This window comes from Pogona vitticeps, chromosome 4 (genome assembly GCF_051106095.1).
Source record: "Pogona vitticeps strain Pit_001003342236 chromosome 4, PviZW2.1, whole genome shotgun sequence".
Lineage (NCBI taxonomy): Eukaryota > Metazoa > Chordata > Lepidosauria > Squamata > Agamidae > Pogona > Pogona vitticeps.
This window is the reverse complement of record NC_135786.1, coordinates 7655539-7661640: the sequence shown is the minus strand read 5'-3', so window position 1 is coordinate 7661640 and position 6102 is coordinate 7655539.

The window sequence follows — 6102 nt, the reverse complement described above, 5'->3', positions numbered from 1 at the left end:
GATGCACCCTCCTTAACAAACCACATCCATCTACCCATCTCCCTCCCTCCCCCCTTCAAGAGCTCCAAGAAAGCCACCTCCCAGCCTAAAGTAACTGAGTAAGAATCAGTAAAAACAAAAAAGTATAAAGACTCACCTAGCAAGAAACCCCCTTCACAGATTGCTGCCTTGTCGTGGTGAAGGGGCTTGAGTAATTCAGAGAAGCTATGGGCTATGCCGTGCAGGGACACCCAAGACGGACAGGTCATAGTGGAGAGTTCTGACTCAAGGCGATCCACCTGAAGCAAGAACTGGCAAGCCACTCCAGTATCTCTCCCAAGAACAGTCCATGAACAGAAACAAAAGGCTAAAAGATATGACACTGGAAGATGAGCCCCTCAAGTCAGAACTTTTCCAAGTTCTCCTTGGAAAAGACCCTGATGTTGGGAAAGTGTGAAGGCAAGAGGAGAAGGGGATGACAGGGGACGAGATGTTTGGACAGTGTCATCTAAGCAACCAACATGAGTTTGACCAAACTCTGGGAGGCAGTGGAAGATAGGAGGGCCTGGCATGCTCTGGTCCATGGGGTCACGAAGAGTCGGACATGACTAAATGACTAAACAACAACAAAAGCAAGAAACCTCATGTTTTGAGTGAAATGATCATCATCATCACTTGGTGGCATTTTTGTTTTTATTTTTATTTCTGTATTTTGGGAGGTTGCGTACAGAGAAGGATAAAAAGAGCGGCTGGTCTTTTAGATCCATGGCGCCTGCACTATAGGTCAAAGCCAAAAAAATAACAGCCACTGTTAAAAATACCCCAAAAGGGGTTTTAGGTTCTTGTTTGAGCTTTTCAGTTTGCAGATTCTGACAAAATCTATCTACATTAATCAAAAGATGAAAGCACAAGATTTGGCTGGAAGCCGGTAATTAGATTGTACATATGTTTTTTTTATATGGTGTACAATTATTTTTGCCACATGCTATATAATTAAATTACCATATTTGCATGTATGTCATGTGCACATTATATGATTTTCTTCAAGCCATGGGAGTTATATTCGTAGGGGGCACCATCGTCTTTTCAGTGCTTAGGGCATCTAAAGGTCTTAATCCAGCTTTACACATGACAGACATGTAGACACATGGAGGCGACTCTCATGTCACCTCTGTCTTCTCCACGTTTTCTCCTTTTGCAGATTAACTCACATTTAAAGACATTAAAAACGTTATGGGAGAGGAGAAACAGCACAAGTCTAGCAAAGAGGATAGAAAGTCTGTCACATACCACAGTGGTCTAAACAACATTCACCATGTGGTTTTCTAAAAGGAGCTACAGTATTTATAACTGCAGGCTGGTTAGATTCTGGGACTTACAGCAATTTATCTAAGCTTGGCTCCCGCTGCCTTTCAGAGTTTCAGCAGAGCGTTCGAACCTTCCTTGTCTTGGATTACAACTCCCAGAATCTCCCTTCGAGCAACCAAAACACTTACTTTTGCTTTCAGAAAGTAACAAGGCTGGTGCACCCGCACAAAAACATTAGGAAGAAATCTTTGACAGTAAGAACTGCTCAACAGTGGAAAGGATTATCTCCTTTGCTGGAGGCTTTTTTTTTAAAAGCAAAGAATGCATGAATATCTCTGGTGGATGCTTCCAAAGGGGATTGGACTGGACTTGAAGACCTTGAGGTACCCCTTCCAACTGCACAGTTCTACGTTTCATGACCCCCTCGTGAAGTTATAATAATCAGGTAACCTAGTTCTGTTTTACTTACTGCAAAAATAAATAATCAGTTGCAGCTATTTGTAACTAGTTACATCTGAACTCTTAGAGCAAATCTTGGTCTGCTATTTGACATCATTGAAAGGCTGAATCTAGAGAGAGAAACCTGCTACATTCCACCAGACAGACTCCGGGTGAGCTTAGCGTGCATCATAGGGCCTTATTCACTGTCTGCTGCATTTTTCACACACACATAGCCTCATTATCCAGTGTTTGCGTAGAGGAGAGAGAAGGCACTCCAGTCTGTTAAACAGCAACCAGTTTCCACTCTCAGAGCAAACAGATTCAATGCAGATCTCTCCTATCTGTCTGAAGGAGGCTTTCTGTTTACTTTAAGGCTGAAACGGAGATCCGCCACTCTTCTAGCCATCTGTTCGGCTGGTGCTGACGTTATCACTAATCGAGTTGGCAAGAGGGACGTCGGGTTCCAGTGTGCATTGAGTGAACTTTGCTATCTGGGTGAGGGGAGGCAATCCCACTTCAACCACAGTCCAACCACGATCGCTTATTTAGGATGGTATTCCCTATATGCGAAGAAAGAACATAATTCAGTAGAAAGACATATAATTTGCACCAAGCAAAGCAAAGCAAAGTGGACTGCTTATATACCTCCCCATAGCACTAACAGCATTATCTGGGTGGTTTATAATGCAATTATGCAAACCACACATTGCCACCCCCACCCCCAGCGATCTGGGTATTCAATTTACAATGGAAGGATGGAAGGCTGAGTCATCCTCAAGCCACCTGAGTCCAGGATCAAACTCAAGTCACAGGCAGAGTCTTTATTGCAATACTGCAGTTTAACCACTGCACCAGGAAGGAACCCAGTTTTTTCATCTCCAGGTAAGGGCTTGGGAAGTGCTCCTGGGACAGCCTTCCTTGATCTGGTAACTACCAGCTCTATTAGACTACAACTCCCAGGATCCCTCAATTGAACTGGACCAACAGACTCTTTTAGTTCTTAGGTAGCTTCGTAAGGATCGTGCTAGATGCAACCAATTCATATTTTCAACCATCCTCTCAGTTTGGACAATCTTGGCTTTGCACTTCACCCCAACGTTCAGAGAGTTGCACTATCTTCCTTATCAATAATGGCTAATGTGAGTGAGCTTAAATACCCAGGCAGAATGAAAAATGAATACTCCCAAGTGACAGAAGAGAGCGCCAGTTTATTGTGAGCTCCTCTGGGCACATTTTGCTCTGGAAAAGCAGAAAAATAAACTAACCTACTTATACCCTATCCATCTTTTGGGAATTCAAGCTCACCGCTGCCATCACCACTGCTCTTCCTACCATAACTGTACAAGTTGGAGAACCTGGCTGTAGAACAAGGACTAAGATTTCACACACTGATCACCATAATCACCCATCTCCTAAAAAGGACAAAGCTGATCCAACAGCTATAAACACTCAACTCCCAAAACAAACTGCACCAGAGCACAGAGTGCTACTGCTGTCCTCTGAAGATGCCGGCCACAGAGACTGGCGAAACGTCAGGAAGAACAATCTTCAGAACACGGCCAAAGAGCGCGGAAAACCCACAATAAACATTTCACATTCTGATTATATCTCCCAGGAAATAGGCCAGCCAAAATTACCCGAAGCATGTGTGGGTGCTGGAGTTACATGGCCTGCCACCCATGTGTTCTCTTAGGCAAACTGCACATCATTCCAGAGGCCTCCAGAAGGAGGGAGTGGTAAACCACCTCTGAGTAATTTTATATCTAAGCCACCCTGAGGAAGGTGCCATAAGTCAGAAGTGACTTGACAGCACATAATTATCTGTGTGATCTCTCTTATCTGCCTCTATCAAGAACTGAGGCTGAAACCATAAACATGTTTTGTAGAACTGAAATCTGTTTGGATATAGGGTTGATTGTGGTAAAACCAGAACTGTGCTAGTTTTTGTGTTTGTTTCCTAGGCAGAGAATTTTCCCCCGGGGTCCGTAGGCGGGCCACTGCCTACAGCCTTGTGTGTTGTTGTTCTAGACACATATTGTCAAAATTATCCAGCTGTCCACGTCCCTTCAGTTTTACTTACACGTCCATTCAAAGTCAGCCCCATTAAATTCCGTACAACTTACTGCCTGGAAATTGTTTTCAGGAATGCGGTCACAATGGGATTGATATTAAGGTCCACATTCCGAAGGGTAGCCGATGTGTGTTTTGCTGCAGCTAACACCACAAATCGTCTTGAGATACTTTAAAAATTAAGCAGTGTACCGAGACATAAAGTGTTTAAGGTTAAAGTCCTCTTTGTCACATGCCTGGAATATTTCGCCTTAGAACATCATGTCTGGAAGTTACCTCCAGGCCTGAAAAATACAGAGACATTTTCTAGTCCCCTCCCTGTGGTTAATTCTGATGTTACACCTTGCAGAGTCAAGACACAGAAACGGCAAATGAAAAAAAATTTCTGGACAATAAGGCCAAGGAATTTTGGAAAATGATTCATGGAAGGATAGAGAAAATTTTAGGGGTTAAAATTGCTTTGACACCAGAAAGCTTCTTACTGAATATATTACCACCTATACTTGAAAAAAACAAGACTTACTTGACCTTACCCCTGATAACGGTAGCTAGAATTGTATCTGCCAGTAAGTGGAAGATGACAGAGATCCCGACAAAGAAGGAATTTATTGAGAAGATTTTGGAACTAGCAGAAATGGATATTTTGACAGATACATTAAATGACAGACTGGGTAATAATAAATGGGAACCTCTTTATACCTGGATGAAATCTACATCCACTTAAGTAGAATAGATTAGATCAATGCTATGTTAGAGAGTATAATATAAATGAATGGAACATATTGTAATAAATCACTCTGGTTGCAAAGGATCGAAAAGTAGAAAAAATACAATAAAAATATTTTTTAAAAAAGAAAAAAAACTCTCCCTTTGCCACCTTAGGACGGAAAAGAAAATGGCATAAAACCTGAAAAATGGCTGTCCAAAAAGCTGTAACAATTCCTTTTAAAAGCACCTTATCAAAACGATCATCAAGCCACATTGATCCTTCTTGTTATATTGTTTTTCCTGTAAGTTTGTAAAGGCATTGCATATTACTCAGAAGTAACTAGTTGCCCTCATTAAATTACCCATAGTTAATTACTTCAAAACTACTCTATGTGATTGCTGTTTTGATTAAAACCCCAGTTGTTCCGCCCATCTGAGATCATGAGGCTCATCATATGTTGCCATTGTACTCAAGGCTATGTCGGAAAAGCTAGGAGGAAAGATGTAGAATGGAGGTGACTGGTTGTCATGGAAACAAGAGAGGATGCTTGGGGGGGGGGGAGCCAGAAAGCCCAGGCAACTTTACTCAGAGGCAGATGACAGATGATTTCAGAGAAAAACTGGAACAATCTTGTCCTTAAAGAAGGGGAAATTCTGTCTGTCTCATATATTTTCCAACTGATCCAGACACTTTCCAATTGGACCACATCACTGGACTGCAAAATAAAAGCTGAATAGCGCACTGGAAGGGTTTAACTCATTTATGCCGTTAATGATCTGCTCAGCTGGCTTGTCTGTGCATCTGTCGTTCATTCCTCATATGTTGCCACAGGAATATTTGGTTAACAAGGTACGTTATCAGGGAGAAAAAGTCCAGAAATGTACAATTTTTCAGAGGGAACGAATGAGTAGAATGTGGACACCCCCCCCTGTGAATATTGTCATACTATTTCCAGAGTCAAAGGTATTTTACTTGAAATTTGGCTTTGGGAACGACGGTTACCAGAAAATGACTCTGTGGTGGTTGCATAGTGTACCCCGTGCATATTATTCACCCACAAAAATTACATTTGTTGTTAGTAAAATCAACCCCACTATTCTTCTTGATAGAAGTCCAAAAATGTCAGTTTTTTAAAGACAGAACCCAAGCCAGCTGGGCTTAAAGGCCCCCACGCTTAAAGAAATATTGTCATACTATACCGCCAAAGAAGACAGGAGGGCCTGGCATGCTCTCGTCCATGGGGTCACAAAGAGTCGGACACGACTAAACAACAACATACTGCCAAAACAGTATGCTTAACTTGAAAAAAGTTACAAGTTCTTTGCAATCACTGTGGCAAAGAAGTGAGCAAACCCCAGAGAGGGGTTGAATATCGAAATAGAGTTATGACCGCATTTGTCTGTTGATGGTTTCGGTCAGTCTGCGGTCTCCGTCATTCTCAGCTTTCCGTCTCTTGTGAACCAGCTCTGTTGTTATTCAGAATGTGGCAACTGCCTCAGACAGCTGGAAGCCAGGAGCAATGCACCAAAATACTTATTTCCAGAGACATGCTCTACCAGGCTACCTGGAAGGCTCACCTTATTGGCACCTTCTCC